Genomic DNA, 20,532 nt, shown 5'->3' with positions numbered 1-20,532 from the left:
GCCTTTTCTACATCTTCCTTCCTGTGGAGCAATTTAAGTACCTTTTTTTTTTTCCGTTTTTAAGGTTTTCTTGAGGTATGGTTGGTTTACAAGGCTGTGATCATTGCTGCCGTAAAACAGAGTGATTCCGTCATACGTGTGCACACAGCCGTTCTCTCTGAGATTATTTTCCCGCCTCGATCGTCACAGAATATTGGGTAGAGTTCCCTGTGCTATACAGCAGGTCCCCAGTGGCCCGTCATTCCATGGACCTCAATGTGCAAATGCCACTGCCGAACCCACAGGCTATCCTCCTCTGCCCATGGCTCCTTAGGTAAATGTCTCTGGAAGCCATCTCTGTCTCTCTGTCACTACCACCTAATTTCAGATGCTCACGATGTCCTCGCTGGACAAAGAAACATCCTCCTAGACAGCCCTTTCGACCACTTGTTCTCAAATTCTTTTTCCACTTAGCATTCTAAAAACAAAGTATCGCAAATCCCTCAGTTGGTATCCGTTGCCTTCAGGAGGAAAACCAAGATTCCCAAGCCTAGCTTTTGCCTATATTTCTTTCTACATATGCTATCTATTAGTCTATGTCTTGTTCTACATCCCAGCTCTGCAGAGCTATTTGAAGTGGCCCAAGTATGTCCTGTTTCCTGCCAGGAATATTTGTCCTCTCCGTCCCCTTCTGCATTCAAAAGGTGCCTTGGTTTCATCTCCGCAAGGAAGCCTTCTTTGTTCACTGTCCATCACAATTCCATGCAAGTCCAATGTGCTCTCCTATAATTCCATACAGTTTTCCCCAATAGTCTGTAGAACTCTCCCATCTCCAAAAGGAGGCTTCCTGATGTCAGATTTTGTATTTCTCTTATTCTCAAACATTGCACATTACATGGACTCAACAAACACAAGCTTCAGTAAATTGAAATAAGGAATGAAGGAAAGAGAGGAGGGAAGGAAGGATGGGGAATAAAGGGTATTTTATCATATTTCCCTGGGGATTATATATTCTGGATAATGAAATAGTATCATCCTGTGATACTACAAGGAATAATTATGCAGATCTCATGACCTCACACAAGGCCTTGTCCATGGAAGGCAATCAAAAAATACTTGTAGGGGAGTTCCCATCGTGGCTCAGTGATAACGAACCCAGCTCATATCCGTAAGGAAACAGGTTGGATCCCTGGCCTCGCTCAGTGTGTTAAGGATCTGGCATTGCACTGCTGTGAGCTGTGGTGTGGGTCGGCAGCTCTGATTCAACCCTTAGCCTGGGAACTTCCATATGCTTTGGGTATGGCCATAAAAAGACAAAAAACAGAACAAAACAAAACAAAAACAAAAAAACGCTAAAACTTGTTGCTTTGAGTTATTGACTGAATAAATGGCACTTATTTACTTAGTTTAATATTTAGTCATTACTATAAGAAAAGGGTAGTTTTTTCAAAAATGATCTTAAATGATGTTGTTTGCCACTGAGTGGCAACGGCGTTCAGGCAAGAAATTTCCCCCACCAGAGTGACCTATGGGGACAGATGCTATGGTGCTTGGGAAAAATCATTTTCTTGCAAACAATGGATCACCCTCTCTTGGCTTGGTGTCACACAGTTGCCTTGCTGATGGGACCAGACCCGGTGAGGGTTGTGCCATTCACATAATCCCACAGTCATCTGAGCCCCAGGACCCAGAGAGTCTGACTCACTGGAATAGGTCATTAGGAAGCAGGAGGACATGAGAGAGGAGAGGAAATCTAATTTACAGCTCACAAGAGAACTCTGAGTCAGCGTGGAGGAGCGCTGAGATAGGAGCTGAAATGACCTGTGAGCTCACCTCTCTAAAATTATTTAGTCTGCCCTCTTTTCATTTAGAAAACATATGTGGTGACTGCAAGGATTTAGCTTCTGCTCCTGAGGAGTTGGCAGCTGAGAGGAGATTCTTGGAACCACCTGGAAAGGATAGAATTAGTTTGGAGATATTTGCTGTCTTAATAAGGACAACTACTGTAGAGTTCAGGAAACAAAGGAGAGCTCCAGAAGTTCTCAGGACCTGCTCGCATGTGCAATTCTATGCCTAGCCAGGTCCATATAGCCATAGGGAATATTCTGGAAAGTCAAGGATGTATTCTGACCTTTGTGTTAAGAAAGTGGAAGTGCTTAGAGACGTCTTGTGTAGAGACAACTATGTACCTAGAGCCCACCAGAGGCTCTTTATTTCCCGGATGCCTAGCTGCCGAGCCACGAGGAGATCTGCAGGGTTCCTTCAATTGAGAAAGTAGATTTATGCCTATGGACTTATGGTAGATGTTTGTTGACTAAAGAGTAGTAACCCAGGCAAGACTATAAATAATTCATTCAAGAAATATTTATCAAATATCTACTTTATAGTGATACTGTTCTGAACACTGGAAATAATGAGGTTTAAAAAGTCTGAATCTTGGGAGTTCCCATCGTGGCGCAGTGGTTAACGAATCCGACTAGGAACCATGAGGTTGCGGGTTCGGTCCCTGCCCTTGCTCAGTGGGTTAACGATCCGGCGTTGCCGTGAGCAGTGGTGTAGGTTGCAGACGCGGCTCAGATCCCGCGTTGCTGTGACTCTGGTGTAGGCTGGTGGCTACAGCTCCGATTCAACCCCTAGCCTGGGAATCTCCATATGCCGTGGGAGCGGCCCAAGAAATAGCAAAAATACAAAAAAAAAGTCTGAATCTTATGTGTCTGATCTTCTTTGTAATTTCTGAAACATTTCTAATTTTGTAAAACTTATTCCAGAGGAAATACAGTAAGCATGTAAACTAACTAAAGAATAAGTGAAAAAAGAGCCAAAGATAACTTTGGATAGTGGTAAGTGCTATGAAGAAAAAATCAAAATAGAGAAATGAGGTAAGAGAGTGTGTGTTTGTGGTGGGGAGGATGGTTAGCCAGAGTGGTCAGGAAATTCTTTTCTGGGGGGAGGAAGCCTTTGAGATGAGTGCTGAGACAGTAGTTCTGTGAAGATATGAGGGAGGAACATTCTGGAGTGATGGAACAACAGGTTAGGGAAGCAGCAGGAAAGATAAACAAGGGAGAAGTTCTAAAGAGCCGAGGAGGCTAAGGCGAGACATTTGGATTTCTGATGAGGGGGATGAGAGACCTTTGTAGGGGTGAAGCAGGGAATGATGGGAAATTCTTGCACACGGTGAAGAAAGAGAATAATGGGACACCATTGGAAGGGATGAAGGAGAGTCGTGATGGGAAACCTTTGGATCATATGAAGCAGGGGAGGGGTGGGAAACCAACAGAGCATATGAGGAGGAGAATGGTTACTTTGTTGTGAGGAGACTGCATAGTGAGAGAAGGGCAGCAGAGCAAGAGCAAGAGCTGGAATTGGTTGAAGAGGGTTGATGCTTGAGCTTTTCATGTGCATGGGTCCCCTGGCACTGTTAAAACGTCCATGTAAGACAACTCCTCCCAAGCACAGAATAATCGTGTAGTCACTTCCTTTTACTGCTATCACAAAACTGCTCTCTGGGATTCTTTGGTCCAAGCCTTCCTCTAACGTTACTGTAAACCTGAAAACTGAGAGGAGGAGCCCAAGAGTTAGAGAATTCCAACTGCCTTGCCTGTGTTAACACAGTCTGACCTGGCATTCACCTCTGCTGTAAGCACTTCTCCTATCGGTGCAACGCAACTCCACAGGTTCAGTCTCCGTAGCACAGTAACTATTCCCCTCTGCACTTCCTGAGGATCCTGAAATCCGGAGCATGCCCTGAGTAGGGCAAGCTTGAGTATGTCCAAGGGACTGAAATATAAAGGAAAGATATTCGTTTTCAATGGTTGTATATCGCTGTGCTATTTTAGCTTGGGTTGAATTCACATATTGACAGCATTTGCTTCCCTTCCAAGGAGTAGAAAGGAATCATGTCATGAATTACAAAGTAGGTTTGAGGGCCAATTTCCTGTTGCTTGCACTGGTCACCGAAATTGTTGGTTCTTTCTTTGCTTCGCCTATTTTAAGAGACTTTGGTTCTCGAATTCAATACCTATAATCTATTGTCTGTGGCTCAGCCCCCTTCTGTTCTAAACAACCTGTTTGTACGAGACATCTCTGCACACCTTTTTCCTGAGTCCACTCAACAACCCCGCATCACCCTGACTCATTCCGTCTAAATCCCCGTGTGTCTCCTCACAGCCTCCTACTCTTTCAGGGTTTTACTCATACTTCCTTCCTGCTCCTTCTCACAGGCAAAAGGCAAAATGTTTGAAGCAAAAGTAAAGTTGAATGCAAAAAAGAAAAATATGGACTACTTTTAGTAGACCCAAGAAATATGTGTCAGTATGTCAAACTCTCATCACATTTGGCATATTGGTATAACTCCAGATGTTAATGTCTGTGGGATTTACCTTCACATGGAGCTCAGACGAAATTAATTGGGAATAAAAGAGAATAGGATCCTGCCATTGTGTCAAGAAGCACCAAGTATGGTTTTACAAGATTTCTCTCTCAACATTTATGTGTTCTGAATATAAATTGTTTGTATGTCAGGGTTGGAAAATTCATATGGTAACTATTAAGTACTCAGCATTTTGGAAAATGGATTTCAAAAAATCTAATCCAATTTCATTTTTAACGGTATATTTTCATAATTATTTGGTCACGATTACATTGCTTTTGGCCAAAGACCAGGACAAGAGCAGATACAATGGGATCTTAAAAGTAGATGAGAAATATCAAAACCAAACAGGGAATTTCTGGGCTCAATAATGAGTAACAATTTGAAAATGGGCCCTAAATGATCTGAGCAGTTAGCTAATTGTGTCTTAATTTTAAAGTAGTTTTACCATTGATAGTTTAAGGAGCCAGGTCAAATAGTAAAATTAATAGTGACCAGAGCAGTTTTAATCTGAGACACTTCATAATTTAGCTTATCTGACCCTTAGATGATTGTTGTTGAGAGGGGGAAGTTCAGTGGGTAGGATGCAAATAAACTTTGGGCCTATGGTTGATGGTGCATGGGAATGGAGAAAAATGTAGTTATAGAAAATGGGCCTTACTTCCCATCCAAGGTCTTTGATTTAATTCAAAAACTAGGTACTTCTCTAAAAGAAGCTATTGCTTATCAGTCGCTATATTCCACAAGGGAAGGAGGAAATAGGTTTAATAACTATTTAATCAGTATTTTTTAATAAGTGAATGAATGAATGTTTTTTAGAAAAGACAAAAATTTTTGAATTATAATAAGGACATCACCCCTTCAGTTGTAAGAAAATAATTTCTTCCTATATAAGGAAGACATGTTATGTGAAAGACAGCAAATAAAAATCATTATGTTGCTTCTCTTATATTTAACAAAATACATAATAAATACTAGTCAATACTCCAATGAAATTAAAAATAAATAAATAAATACTGCTGAGAAAATTGTTTTGTAAAGAAAAACAATTTGTCAAGAATAAACTTGTACGTGTGGTAAAGTATTTTTCACAAATTGAAATGGAGATTTTTGGTGGGTTTCTAGTTCAAGAGCCTCGTAACAGTAGGTTATGTAACAGTACCACTGATACTAGACAGGAATACTGAGGAATTATTCTAACACCTGTCACAGCACCGTCCCTTTCAGAAGGAGTCCTCTGTAAGGACTAAAGGATGTTCACAACCACTGAAAAATAGTACCTCCTGAGACATAAAAATATTCTGGAAAATCAGCCAAGGGAAAGATAATTTCCTAAGTAAAAAAAAAAAAGAAAGAAATTGGACATTATAGAGAGATTTCATTATTAAGGATTCTAAAGTGGAGGGAAGTATTTTTTTCTGAGGACAGATTGTTGTCACATTGTCATTGTGTCACTGATCCCTGAAAACGAATTTGGGTGTTTTTCAAAGATGCAGGGGGAAAAGGTAGACCATTTTTCCTCAGGTACACTGGGGTAGTAGAACAAGCATTGAGTTGGGAGTTGTGAAACCTGGTAACTATTTTTAGCTCACACGAATAAGCTCTGAGAGTGACCTTGTACAAATCATATTTTCTCTGGACTTAAGTTTCCTTATCTATAAAATGAGGGCATTAGGCTAAATTATATTTAAGATCCAGATGTGCTTTTTCCAGTTCTCAGTTTTTCTTATTCCTTTTCTTTCTTTCTTTCTTTTTTTTTTTTTTTTTTTTTTGTCTTTTTCTAAATGCTCAAATACTACATTATTTAAGGTATATTTCCTGGCAGTTGTTTTTTTTTTTTTTTTCCTTCCCTCCCTGTCTCTTTCTTCAATATATGGGAGAGGAGGATACTGACTAAGTCTGAGGGGAAGGAGAAGGAAGAAAATTAGCTGCAGGAAGGGTTTACATCCCCCTTCTCCGAGAAAACTTAGATACAGCTACCACTGCTCTGAAAGGAATGGTTTATGTCCAAGCAGCCCTGTCCAGACAAGCTCTGTACTTTTTTGCCAAGAGAATTAACTTTCAACAGAAGTCAGTAGACAGTTAAACAAGAGTCAGCCCTGGAAACAGCTGTGAGTAGACAAGACCAGTTACTTATAAGGTACTGTTTTTTCCTCACTGAAATCTCCTTCAGCGTTCATTTGTTTCAGGCACAAGTTTTCTGTAGTCCTCTGAACTTCTTTCCTCACCCATCTCACCTCTATTGTGAGAGAAAACACCCTCTTTCAAATATCTTAGCTCTTTAGCTATGTTGTTTTCTAGCGGGTGAGGATCGGAGCTGCTAGGATTTTGCTGTGTTTTCAGGAGCTTAGCAATGGTGGTTGTCATTTGATTTTGAAACGTAATTTAGCTTTGTCCTTGGTTGCCTCTTGTCCTGGGATGGTTTTTATGTTCTGTTGTTCGTGTTGGATAAAGAGGGGTAGGCTTTAACGTTACAGAATGTGCAGAATGTTCTTCCCTGTGGAGGGTGGGGATTGGTTAATGCATCCTCTACATGAAGTATAGAACCAGCAGGGAGCCAAGCAGAGAAGAGGACCAGCACAGGGCAGCTCCAGGCTCTTTAAATGGCTCTGGGGAGGCTCCGAGACCTCTCACAGCTTGGTGGATCTGCCCTGGAAAACACAAGTTTTTGAATTGAAATTTTATCTTTAGTTTGCTTCTATACTTATTCATTTTTTCATTTGAACCCTTTCTTTTGCTTTTAAATATTCTGGTAAGTCTGCCTTTTTTTTTTTTTTTTAAATGAAGTTTATCTTGTGTAAGCTCATCTGCCTTAAAGGGACAGTATTTCTAAGAGTGACCTTTGCTGTACGATTTCAAATCACTGAGCTATGGAGGGGCTTTCATTACAGAAGAAGGGGAATAGCCCAAGTGGCAGTGAAGTGGACAGAACGGATCCCACGTACCAGTGTCATCCGAGGTGTCACTCTTTCCTCAGGTCCTGCTTAGCGCATGTATAGTATTTGCTGCTGGCCAATAAACAAGTACTGGAGGCAATTAAGAAGTTCTCTGTGGACTTTCCAGGAAGGGAGGCTTACAAGTTAACCACTGAAAACTTGAAAAGTTTTAGAAGGAATTCAGCCTTTTTTGGATAGTTATGTGTCTGAAACCCACTGTAGATTTTGCTATCTCTCTGGAGGGGACTGAATTAATGTAACATTTTCTGAATTACTCAGCATTCTGGCCATGGGTACACATGATAGACTTATTCTATAATGTCGTGATACTTGGGAGGCCTATTCTGTGGTGTGTGAGGCTGTTTCTTCTTATGTCAAAAGGTCACATAATTACTATGCTTTTAAAAATCATTGTATTTTTGTTGTATGTTTTAATTTTTATTTTTTATTATAGTTGATTCACAATGCCGTGCCAATTTATACTGTACAGCAAAGTGACCCGGTTATATATATATATATATAGAATATATCTATTCTTTTTCTCATATTATCTTCCATCATGTTCTGTCCCAAGAGATTAGATATAGTTCCCTGTGCTATACAAGAGTGTATTGTTTTCACAGAACTTTTTTTTTCATCTGTGTCCACCCTGCATATGGAAGTGTGATTTCTTTACTTACCGGTGTGGGTAGTGAAGGACTCTCTTTAACCGTAACCACCTCTTTATAATTATTATTTCTTTTGTGCTGTGCGCTAGAAATCCAGAAAACAAACAGGTTTATAAAAAAAAATTATGGAAGGAATGACAGGCAATGACCTCATGCAAACACCCAAGAGGATCTTTCATGAGGAGAGAACAGAGCCAAGGGCATGGATGCAGTGGCATCTATTTTAGGGGCTCAGGAGACTTTTGGTTTGTGTCCAAGCTCTTAGTTGTGTTCTGTGGTAGAAGTTGCCATGGAAGTGGCTCTGGGATAACTACCTCATTACTGCATCAGATGCAGAAAGTGCTGTTTGTTCTCCGTTTTATAAAATTACTGGAGGTATGTGTCAAGGAATCAATGACTAACCACATCCCAAGGGGCACATAAGGTTCATTAATATTAATCAAGTGCTAAATATTTTATTTTAGTCCCATTCATATGTATGTTGTTCCCATGTGTGTATGGCTGGGAAATAGCATAATGAAGCTTTGTAGAAAAGAGAGAAAAGGAAAAAAGGTCACATCATCTCATCTATGCAACTATGCAATTCTTCTGCGTGGAGAGGATGCTTTAGGGAGAAAAGAATGCAAGGTCAATTGTCTCAGTGATATCTTGGTTTCTTTAACTGAATATTCTCTTACCTGCAACTTTTTTTTTAAGCTGAAAATACTGTAAAGTACTGAATTTAGTAGCTGAATATATGTTTTCTTTTTCTTTCATTTTTTAAAGTGTAATTGAAGTATAGTTGACTTACAAGGTTGTGATAATTTCAAATATATGTTTTCTTATCTTCCAGTATTTTTTATGTTGTGCATATCAGAGCAAAATGAATCATCTCTGGTTTCTCAGTGATCTTGATGATTAATCTTATTCTACACAAGAAAAAAAATTAAAACTGGATATATTAGATACACGAAGCTATCAACTGAGTCCAGGGCAATTCTAAATCCCAACTTTAATTAGAATCCACTGCTAATTACTTGATCATAGGGCTTTATTTAGAATTACATTGTGAAGCCATTTGTGTGAGAGACCTTTATTTTATTTTATTTTATTTTATTGTCTTTTTGCCTTTTTCTAGGGCTGCACCCACGGCATATGGAGATTCCCAGGCCAGGGGTCCAATCGGAGCTGTAGCCGCCGGCCCACGCCACAGCCACAGCAACACCAGATCTGCAACCCACACCACAGCTCACGGCAATGCCGGGTCCTTAACCCACTGAGTTAGGCCCGGGATCGAACCCTCAACCTCATGGTTCGTTAACCACTGAGCCATGACAGGAACTCCAAGACACCTTGATTTTAAATGTAAGCTACTTTTAAAAACAAGTTTCGCCTAGACACCATATTATTCCTGGGTGTTAAAGCACCTTATGGTATATATAACAAACTCTGATGCAAACAATGAATTAGGGATTGCCTTTTGTCTGCAACAGTGAATTTGGGGTCCACATAAATTGAGAAATGTTGTCTAAAAGGTAAAGATTTTACTTATTTTTTGCTCTCAAATTCTTTCAGTAAATGGAATGAGTTATTTAAAAATAAAGAAAAAAATGTTGTTCTAGGGAGTTCCCGCCGTGGCTCAGCGAAACAAATCTGACGAGTATCCAGGACGCAGGTTCAATCCCTGGCCTTGCTCAGTGGGTTAAGGATCCAATGTTGCCATGAGCTGTAGTGTAGGTCACAGACGTGGCTGCGGATCTGACATCGCTCAGATCTGACGTTGCTGTGACTGTGGCGTAGGCCAGTGGCTACAGCTCCAATTGGAGCCCTAGCCTGGGAGCCCTAGCCTGGGAACTTCCATATGCCTCAGGTGGGAACCTAAAAAAAGACAACAGAAAAGTTATTCTAATTGAAATGTAACTCTTTAACATTGAAAGCATACTATTTTAAGTCTTCACAATAAAGCTTTTCTTTACTAGCCTGAATCTTTCAGTGGAATCAAAGTTTAATTTTCACATTCAAACCTAATCAGGAAGTTTGGCATATGAAGAGATATGTGTTTTACAGGAGAACTCTATGACCACAAGACCAAAACTTAAAATTCCTGAAAACTTGATACCATTAAGGAACACACACTTAGGAAGACTTCTATTTAGAAAATGCTTTTTAAACTAGAAAAGGAAGACAGCGCTAAAATGAATTAATGCAGGACACTGTTCACTGATAATGGCCTTATAAGGATCCTTCTTACCACAGCCTCATGAGAATTCTCCAGAAATCTCCGAAGCCAGCCTCTCATGAACTAGAATTGAGTGAGCAAGAGGTACAGTTGCCAAGGGGCTGTCACGCTTAACGCTTGTAGGCTGTGAACAGGGGAGGGAAACGTTGGTATTTCTTAAACTGTTGAACAAAGAAAGAGGTGATTGCTCTGTTCTCATAAGAATCTGCATTCAGTTCATATTCAGTTACAACCTCTCAGAAAGGAGAAGTGCTCTGACTTAATTTGATCCTTCTATATTAGCCTCTGTTTAAGGTACTGAGTTGATATTAAACAACCAACAGTTGGACGGTGGAAGATGTGATGTGGTCAAAGACCAACTTCCCTTTTGTACATTAGAGTCATGCAGTGTTTGTTGCATGAATATAACTTAAAAGGGCATTAAGAAATAAAATGAGACTGAAAGCATATGTTTTACTTCATATTTTATTATTGGAGTATTTGTTGTCTAGTTTCCTGCTTGGTCATGCTAAAACATGAACATTTCGTTAAGCAATAACATTTTATAAATTATGAAATTGCTATTAGCAAACAGTAATTTGGAACTGTAAATTGCCAGGAAGAAAAAGCATCAGGTGTCTATTGTCAATGATAATTTAGAAAGTAGAGGGAGAGGACATGGAGGTGTTAGCATTTTCTTATACACCTTTTGTTCTGTTTATTTTGCTGAAGGTGTTATGGAATTTATACTACATTTGCTATAACCAGATGTTGTTAGTCTTTGGTTATATTAGTATTATTTTATTTGTTTTAATTTTACTTGAGTAAACAGCAGGAAATTGGAAGAATAAATGAATGTGGCTGAGTCTAAGACAGTTTTACAAGCCAAATACTATTTTTGGTGATCTTAACATTAAAAAAAAAAAAAAATGAAGACTATATGTTTTAAAGTTGTAAAGATCTAGGCAAACGCTGACATCTTTTCAAACTAACAAATAATAATAATAATTGTAAGGAGCCATTTTCACTCTCCTGTGACTTCTCTCTCTAACCTGCTTGCTTTTGAATATGTTTACTACCAAGGGTGCCTTCTAGGGCTCCTTCTCTGCATCATGATGCTGGTCCAACAGGGAAGACCGCACCCATAGGTCCTCCTTCTCCACACTTGCAACTGTACGTAGAGTTGAATACAATGGAAATGAAAACAACCTCCCTGTAACCCTCAAATGTAAAATGCCCTTCGTAACTCACAAGGGAGTTAATGACTATGAAGAGAGTGACAGTATAAAAAGAAAATATATTATTGTCACCAAGTCCACTCTCTAGGATTAATTCCTATTGTTAGATTTCTTTCTGTATCTGTGTACATAATATTGTATCAATATTTTGTTTTATGTTTAGAAAATTGGTTTAACACTGCAAATTTGGAGTCCACCTTTTTCATGTAACATTTGTTTGGCAATTTTTTCTATTATCATTCAGGATACTTTAGAAGACAAACAATTGACACGTATATAATATTCTATTCTATGACCGTATATACCGTACATAATAGAATATGCCCCTCACTGGGGACCTACGTTTTCTCATTTGTGTTCTGTGATAAATGTAATAAGGATAAACATTTACATGTGATTTTTTTGTTCATTTGATTATTTTAGAGCCATAATGACTTAGAAATTAGCAAGTCCAAATCTCCTTTTATACAGAGCAGGGGAACTAAGTCTAGAGATGATACTTACTTAGAACCCAGGCTTCTGGCTTTCAGGCTAATTTCTATATTCATCCAGAAGAAGTAATGACTGGGTGATAAATTTATTCAGGGGCAAGAGGTGAAAGCATAATTTCCTTCTGTCTGAGTAAGAGGTCAACCATGTACCCTATTCTCTGAAAGTCCTCAGGGAACGGAAGAGTTCTCATACTAAAGAAAGAACTCAGGATTCCATGCCAGAAGTCTTTATTACACAATGGGTGATAGCTGTGGGAACATTTTTAAATAGCTGTCATTTCGTTAACGAGTATTTGCTAAAGCATTTCCTGGGCCGCTGGTATTTATGAAACTTTTAAACAAAATGCTTATGAAGATGAGACCAGGACTTGCTTCAGAAAGTATGTCCTTTATAGGTTGGCATTTATTTCTACCACAGTATTGAAAATATCTCTCAGGGTGCTAATGATGGCTGAATGAATGGTTCAGTCCAATAGCTTTTTCTCCCTGTGCCCACCTCTGCTTTTTTTTTTTTTTTTTTTGCCCTTTATATATTAGTTACTGCCATGTTCTTCTCTCTCTCTCTCTCTTTTTTTTTTGGGCCACATGAGCAGCGTGTGGAAGTTCCCAGGCCAGGGATCGAACCCATGCCACAGCAGCAGCCCAAGCTGGTGTAGCAACAATGTCAGATCCTTAACCCTCTGCACCACCAGGGAACTCCAGCATGTTCTTCTTTTTGAACTATTTCTGTCCCGCGGTGCTCGAGATTTTGTACTAGCCTGTGGTTCCACCCCATTTTCCTTCTCTCTCTTCAGAGGGCTCCTGCTGTCTTCTCACTTTCTTGCTCTGTGCGCCTTTTATCGCTCCCCGCCCCCCAAAGACTTTCTTCCTCAGACAAGTGCATCGCATCCCCTGGCTTCCACTTGAAGCTCCATCTGGAGGTCTGGTCAGCAAGACCTCTTCTGACCCACACTTCGTTCAAGTTATAATAAAGCTCCTCTTCCTCTGGATGCACAGGCTTTGACTTGGCAGGGAACCGGGCTGTATCTCAGCCCCCACGTGACTGTACAGCCTCACACAGTTGCCCTGCAGGTCGGAGCCTCCTCTACCAGGCCGTGTCAGGCACTCGAGTGTTTCCAACTGCAAACCTTCTCCCCACTCGAACCAGCTTTTCATCTTTACCTCCTCCCTCACTTCCTGTCCAGCCAAGTGATGGCCATTACAGAATTTAAAATATGTATTCCTGGCACTTTTTTTTTTTCCCCTCTTCATTCTCATGGTCACCATCTTACTCAGAATTCAATTATCTCTCCAGTCCTTTACCAGTCCAGCCCATCTTCCACACTGCTGGCCATTTAGAGGGGATATATATGGGTAATCTCCCCCAGTTTTTTCTGAGTTCTCGGTAGGTGGTTATAGCTCAAGGGCTATGGAGTTGAGTATCAGGCTGTGAGGCCCAGCTCTCGCACCCTGTATATGTATCCTCCTATGCAAGTCACTTCATAGCTCTAAGCTTCCGTTTTCTCATAGAAAATAAGGATTCCAATAGTGGGTGAGCCTTATAAGTCCATGCTCTGTGTACTTGCTGTGCATTCCTTCATTCAGGACCCAAAGAGCACATTTTATTAAGTTCTACTAAACATTCTTAAAAAGTGAAATCCAGTTAATCCTTCATGAGTTCAGTTTGCCTTTTCACAAAAATCCACACTAAAGTTAAACACAGATAATACCAATGACCTTAGCCTGATTGTAAGCAATGGTAAAACAAGCTACGTGGGTATTTCATTTCATTTTGAGACAAAAGCATCCCCCGTTTCATTATTTCATTTCTTTTAAGAAAAGAGAGCAAGAAAAGTTAAAGTGTTTTTCTTTTATTTTTTTAATAACTATAAACTACATGATGCAAATAAACACTTTTCAATGTTTCTATGTGGTTTGCTTTATTTACTCTTTACAGCTTAAGCTTATGGTCACAAAGCAAAGTGGAGTAGCCAGAAATCTAGCCCAGACTTTTTAATAATAGCCTCTCTGCCTTGTTTGCAAACTGCTTCTCTTTGAATTTAAGACTCTATGCAGCAACATAGTCAAACTTCAAGGAAAATATTCCAAAGTAATGATTAAGGGTCTTTAGATGTATGTCAGGACTATTATTTCACTATAATTTTATCCTAGAGCAATAGGCGAACGTAGTTTTTCTAAATCAACACGTGCCTGTCACTTGGGATAGAAGAACCAGCCATTTGCCCTTGTATTCAATGTGGGTTTTTTGAAAGCTACTCTCGTGTCTCCTTTAGTGCTTTCCCCCAGAGGCTGCTGAGTTATTGCTGTCAGAGGACTTAGTCTTTCCCTAGCATCAAAGCCTTCTGTGGCTTATTTCATTTCCTTAAGTAACTCATTAATTACTTACAAATGGAAGTTTCATAAATCAGACAATAGGGAAGTTGGATGGGATCTTAAAACTCTTGTCGCTGAGCCTTGCGTCTTTCAAGTGACCAGAAGGGTCCAAAGTAAGTGAAGTGACTTATCCGTGATTATAAGGCAAATCTAGAACGTGTTTCCTCTGTAAGGACAGCGGCCTGGCAATTATGCTGGCCACTTCTTTGAATCTTAGTTACATCAAATAGTCACTTTATCCCATCATAAGCCTGAGTCCTCTCTTCCTTCTCTTTCTGTCTGTCCACGGCAGCAGCGATCTTGGGGATCCAGTATGTATATTAGGGAGCCATCCCTTTTTCATCCATGGGAGCTGCTTTTTGGTAGAGAAGGCTTTCCAGACACTTGACTTTCAACTTCTTCAGCCCCTGAAGTGGGAATGAGTGACATACATACCAACCAGAAGAGCGAAGCATGTATGAATCAACCCCAGAGTCCACCTCCTGGTGTGCCGTGGTGTCCTCTCAAAGAAAGGTGTGAACACCCCCGGAGATGTGGGGGGATGGCTCGGGATAGCCAGCTGGAAAGGAGTGAATGTTTCCCTCCGTCCCCTCGGGCTGGTGGCCATCTCAGCCACTTTGTCATAGGAACACCTGGCAGCAGCATCTTTGCAGTCTGCCTTCTGTGTTATTCCCCCCATGCAGGTGGTCTTTCAGCCTGGACTGTGGTTGCTCAGGCTTGTCTTTCTAGAAATCACTACCTCTCCTGAGATGCTCTCCCTGACTCTGACCCCACCTCTGAATCCCACAGCACTCTTCTGTGGATTCGATCCCTTTGCACTTTGACGTGTTATTGGCCAGCCCATTCCGCAAGCTCTGCCCTGCTGCAGGCTCCTGGAGGCCGGGGGCTCTGTCTTACAGGTTATCTGACCCGTGTGTAGCACAGGGCCAGACACGCAGATGCCACATTTAGGGGCCTGTATTGCTCTAGTCGTGTTGTTACAAGGGGACCTAAATCCCATGTAACGGGTTCCCATACAGTACGTTAAAGGAAAGGCCAGCCTGTCTCACTGCACATCTGGTTCGTCACTTAGCAAATAAAAAGACACAGGCAGGACATGAGCATGCTTCTTTTTTCCCTTTGGGTAAAATATTCCAGGTTTTTACTCAACATAGATTTTATTTCGTATTTACTCAGATTTCATGATCAAGCAGATGGCCATGTTCTAAAGCGCCTTCACCCCTTTCGCCCTTCAGGTGTTTGATGAAGCTCTGTTTGCTTTAGCATCTTCGCCGTGTGTCAGCCTTTCTGCAGTCCCTTGATGTGATGGAGGCATAGACTCTGGGCTGACATTTAAGAACCATTTCAAGCTATTCATTCATGATCTGTCCTCTTATATTTGCTCCAGTATCTCATTCTATGACAGATACTGCCTCGGAAAAGGGCTAATTCAGAAGGGAGCTTTGGATATTTTTCTTTGCAACCGCTTTTGAGTTTCAAAAAGCTACCTCCTTAAATCCTCAGCATCCAAAGTTTAAATTATAACCACGGCGTTCCCTTCATGGCTCAGGGGAATCGAATCTGACTGGTGTCTATGAGGATGCAGGTTCGATCCCTGGCCTCGCTCAGTGGGTTAAGAATCCAGTATTGCTGTGAGCTGTGGTGTAGGTTGCAGATACAGCTCGGATCTGGCATTGCTAAGACTGTGGTGTAGGCCAGCGGCTACAGCTCCGATTAGACCCCTAGCCTGGAAACCTCCATATGCTGTGGGTGCGGCACCACCCCCCCAAAAAAAAAGACAAAAAAAATATAGCAGCAACAAAATAAAGCATATCTTTTGTCCCTTCCCCAAGATCAGATAACGATTCTCGAAAGAGCGAGGGTGAAGGGACAAGTCAGAGGGAAGCACGGGGACCTCGGATGAGTGGGAGGTGGTGGGATTCAGAGGAAGGGTTCCGTGTTCCCCATCCCTATCTCACTCCCTGAGCCGGGAACACGGGAGACAGACCTGAAAACCTGGATCAGATTAGGGGAGCCTAAGGGGGAGGCAACTGTGAATTACTTCCTGCGTGAAGCGCATGGGGGCTATAAAACTAGAATCATTTTTTAGTGCTGCTCTGCTGGGTGCCAGGTCATTAGACATGAGTATCTAGGCAGACATGTCCCAACAGCCGACCAGCGTACCCCCATGCCCTCAGTGCAGCCACGAGGGGAAGAGAAGAAGCCGGGTGAGAGTCAATCCTGCAGGAGCCAGCGGTCAGGACAAGGAGGACTTGGTCCCAGGGTGTGTGGACTGAAGACCAGGAACAAACAAGAAAGGAGGAACTCAGTATCTCAGGGATGCCCAGGAGTTTCCATGGGGCTCAGAGGTTTAAGGAACCAACACTGACTCTGCAAAGATGCGAGTTTGATCCTTGGCCTCACTCAGTGGGTTAAGGATCCAGCATTGCCCCAAGCTGTGGCATGGGTAACAGATGCAGCTCAGATCCAGTGTGGCCCTGACTGTGGTGTAGGCCTTGGCTGCAGCTCTGATTTGACCCCAAGCCTGGGAACTTCCATATGCTGCAGGTGTGGCCATAGAAAGAAAGAAAAAAAGGAGAGAGAGATACTCGTGTGTGCAAGGATGACAACCATGGACCACATTCCCACTCTCCCCATCCCAGATACGGAACCCTAGACATCTGTAACATCAGGCGGCCCCCGGGAAAGCGAGGGCCCTGGATTCACCAAGATTAAGTTTCAGCCACTTGACAGTGTAAAAGAATAAGGAAGTTAACACTTTATACACCTGCTTTGTGGACCAATATCCATTCCTTCCTTCTACAGAAATCTTTTTTTATCATTATCATTATTTAAAAACAATTAGGAGTTCCCATCATGGCTCAGTGGTTAACAAACCTGACTAGTATCCATGAGGATGTGGGTTCAACCCCTGGCCCTGCTCAGTGGATGAAGGGTCCGAGGTTACTGTGAGCTGTGGTGTAGGTCATAGACGTGGCTCGGATCTGGCATTGCTGTGGCTGTGGTGTAGGCCGGCAGCTACAGCTCCGATGAGACCCCTAGCCTGGGAACCTCCATATGCCATGGGTGCAGCCCTAAAAAGACATAAACAAACAAATAAATAAACAAACAAATAAAACCAATTACTTTTTTGTCTATGCTACTATAGAAGGTGCTGGTGTGGAAATAATGGTTTGTAATCTTATTAAAATGTAAGCCACACTTGTTTTTCTTTGAAGTTGGAGAGATATTAAGACTAAAGAGCCAAAGTATAGGATTTGACTATAGAAGTCTTAAGTATAGAGGTGAGAGGATTAGGACATGAAAAGAGTAACCCGTAGGAGCATCTCAACACAAGACAGCTTCATAGCGCTTCATATTGTAACTTCCATTTCACCCAAGTTCTGATCTCTAAGGCCCAGAGACACCTGTTATCTTTCAGTCCCTTTCTGATGTTATCTTAAGTGACACCGAACAAATGCTGAAATTTTGGTCAATTGCTCAGAAGGATTGTTACCTTCTAAAAGTGCCTTATAAACTGAGCCCATGTGGGTAATGAGAGATCCTGACCCAAGTTCTTAAAGCACAGCTGAGCTGCCCCCAAAGTAATATCTGCTCCAAGTCTCTGGACTCCATACAGATTGAGGACAGAAAGGAAAAAAAAAAATCGCTGGCTTTCTGAGGAGCGTACCATTAACTTACGTGTAAAGGCTGGATGTGTACGTGCCACGAGCTTCCCCACGCGGATCTAAGTCCTGAGACGTCCTTGACCGGCTGATGTGAGCATGTCCACCTCGTGGCCTGCTGAGGTTTTCACTGGTCCTCTGGGACACCTACGGAAGTTCCCGGCCAGCACTGGGTAACTGCCTCTGTGCGGCCCAGTGTCCTGCGACTCACTGTGCAGACAGACAGGGGGTGATGTGCAAAAGTAGACTTGGTACGGGAGTGGGGCAAGAGACTGCCAGTCCATGCAAGCACAAGTGCAGACTCTGCACAAACATCTTTTCTGAAAGGCCAGACAGGGCATCTGCCAGGTTTAACAACATCAGGGGATGATCTGGGGAAGCAGTCAGCAGCCAGGGCACCAGCACGTGGCAGATGAGGTCCAGTCAGTCAGCGAGGGCAAGACGGCAGACAGTCAGAAACAGGTGTGCTGGGAGTTCCCGTCGTGGTGCAGTGGTTAACGAATTCGACTAGGAACCATGAGGTTGCAGGTTCGGTCCCTGCCCTTGCTCAGTGGGTTAACGATCCGGCGTTGCCGTGAGGTGTGGTGTAGGTTGCAGACGGGGCTCGGATCCTGCGTTGCTGTGGCTCTGGTGAGGCTGGTGGCTACGGCTCCGATGCGACCCCTAGCCTGGGAACCTCCATATGCCACGGGAGCGGCCCAAGAAATAGCAAAAAGACAAAAAAAAAAAAAAAAAGAAAGAAAGAAACAGGTGTGCTGAACAGGTCAAGCAGGCTTTTGTCTCCAGGGAAATCAGTCAGCAGATGGGCCCGAGTTCATGGATAGGAGGCATCCTAAGAGTGAAGTGGAAAGCAAGATGCAGGCTCATTAAACCTCTGGGGAGTAGACGCCAAATAGGAAATAAGACGCCCAAAAAAGCAAACGCTCAGATTACCATAGGAGCTCCTGAATCTGTGGGGCAGGGCTGATCCGGCAGGGAGCCAGATGGTGACAGAGAGAAGCAAGTGACAGGTATTAGGAATCAGAGAAGGCAGATATTCTGCAGGGCTAGGCCTATTCTGAACGTTGGATGCTTATGGAAGACTACTAGAAAGGCTCAGGGGATGCGAAGTCAGTGCCAGCCCTCTCAATGCACTCCCTCTAGAAACTGGTGCTGGCCCGGCCCCCTTCCTGAGTGGTACTGTTCAGGACTCTTCACAATCCCCCTGAGAAGTTCTAGGAAACTATCAGTATGGCACTTGCTCTTCTAAGACTGCTAAATTCTTACATCTCCTTGCTTTAGAATCTAAGTAAGGATGTTTCCTTGCCTCGTTTCTGGGCTGTCTTCCAATGACTTCATTTTAAATATCCTTTCATCTCAATAACTCCTTGAGCATTAGATTTTTTAAGCAGGTGCAAAAATCACCTGAAGAGGTGAAAAAGCAGATTTCTAGACCTTGTCCAAGAGTGTGTGATTCAGCTAATCTAATACAGGGCCTCGAAATATGTCTTAACAAAATTGATAAGGATGCAGGTGGTCCATGGACCACACTGTGAAAAGCGCTGCTTTAAGTCATCTGAGTGCTTTGGGAATTTTGACAATTCGTTGGCTATATTACAGCTCTCAGACGGTCGCTTGCTCCCCCTGTAGCAGCACAAATCATACCTTATCACACCATAGATCGTGATTTGGGGTTATGAACGTGGTCCCCGTAACAACATCCTGAGCCAAAACATGGAGAGTTTTAGGATACAACTCAAAACTCAAGATAGATTGTGTTTTGGCTGTCTTCAATTTTATTGTTATCTACAATTTAAAGGGCAATTTACTTTTATTGAAGTTTAGATCTGTTCTGGGATATGAAAATGGTTTCCATTTATATCTGAAATATAAGATAGTATCGTTTTGCTCTTCCCAGAGTAAAATATCTCTTTTTTCTAAGTTTATTAGAGAACTGTTCTTTCAGTCTCAAGCAAAAAGACAGCTGCAGACTCTTGGTATAAATTAAAAAGGAGTATTTGGGATATTTTAAGTGTCTCTTTCAGAATTGGAAGCTGGGCAACGAGCAGTCATCACATATGGGAAAGATTTACATTGCCTGAGTGGGCTCCAGTTTGATGTAGCATAAATGGTATTTTCAAGAGCTCCAGTTCCCCAGATTTTCCATGGCTGCAGTATATGCTCTTGTCTCTGCTGAGAAATATGCTAGTCTAGGGAATAATGAATAAGCATTCTTCCAGGCACTGTAGTCATAGTCTTTTGTTTGGGGCCAAGTTTAGTGTGACTGTTTCACATATGATTTTGCTCTTCATGAACTGGATTGGAAAAAATGAAAACCTGGTCTAAAAATAAATGTATCAAGCATTTAACCACTGATCAGTAACCTTTTGTTGTTACCAAGGTCTGTAAGATCCAAAGAGCAGCTTGTGCCGTGTATTAAGGATCCAGTGCTGGTCAAGACTCTCATCTGTGTTTCCTCCTTTTAACCCAACAAAGAAGTAAGGGATCGCAGAAAGGAAGGAACTCCATGAAATAATGTATAAAGCAAATTGTCAAAAACAAACCAGAAAAAGCAGATGGAATTACAACTAAATGTCCATATTTTGGGAATCCATTCAGTCTTAAAAATTTTTTGAT

The 20,532-nt window shown here is 41.9% G+C and overlaps 1 protein-coding gene and 1 long non-coding RNA gene across 41 annotated transcripts in view; both read left to right on the top strand.

The window, feature by feature from the left end:
* Positions 1–20,532, top strand: part of ARHGAP24 (Rho GTPase activating protein 24) — an 826,886-nt gene that overhangs the window by 622,490 nt on the left and 183,864 nt on the right. For 2 of the 40 annotated variants that reach the window (XM_084973643.1, XM_021100792.2), the window contains exon 1: positions 6,237–6,459. The exons of 35 other annotated variants lie outside the window; for them this stretch is intronic. The gene's annotated coding sequence lies outside the window, so the exon portion shown is untranslated. Of the gene's footprint in view, positions 1–6,236; positions 6,489–6,911; positions 7,101–20,532 lie in introns of those variants that run through there. 3 more of the 40 variants (XM_021100793.2, XM_021100787.2, XM_021100788.2) reach the window with 2 other exon arrangements.
* On the top strand, positions 9,914–20,444 carry LOC146401094 (uncharacterized). The gene is made up of 2 exons (XR_014813486.1): positions 9,914–17,215; positions 17,262–20,444. It is a non-coding gene; the product is annotated as an uncharacterized LOC146401094 (long non-coding RNA).

The sequence above is a fragment of the Sus scrofa genome, chromosome 8, assembly GCF_054392235.1.
Source record: "Sus scrofa isolate SSC_HxYL_T2T_F1_AM1 chromosome 8, Sscrofa_HxYL_maternal_Yorkshire_Landrace_v2.0, whole genome shotgun sequence".
In the NCBI taxonomy this organism is placed as follows: domain Eukaryota; kingdom Metazoa; phylum Chordata; class Mammalia; order Artiodactyla; family Suidae; genus Sus; species Sus scrofa.
The sequence above is the reverse complement of the archived record's forward strand: the minus strand, read 5'-3'. Positions and strand labels throughout refer to the sequence as shown.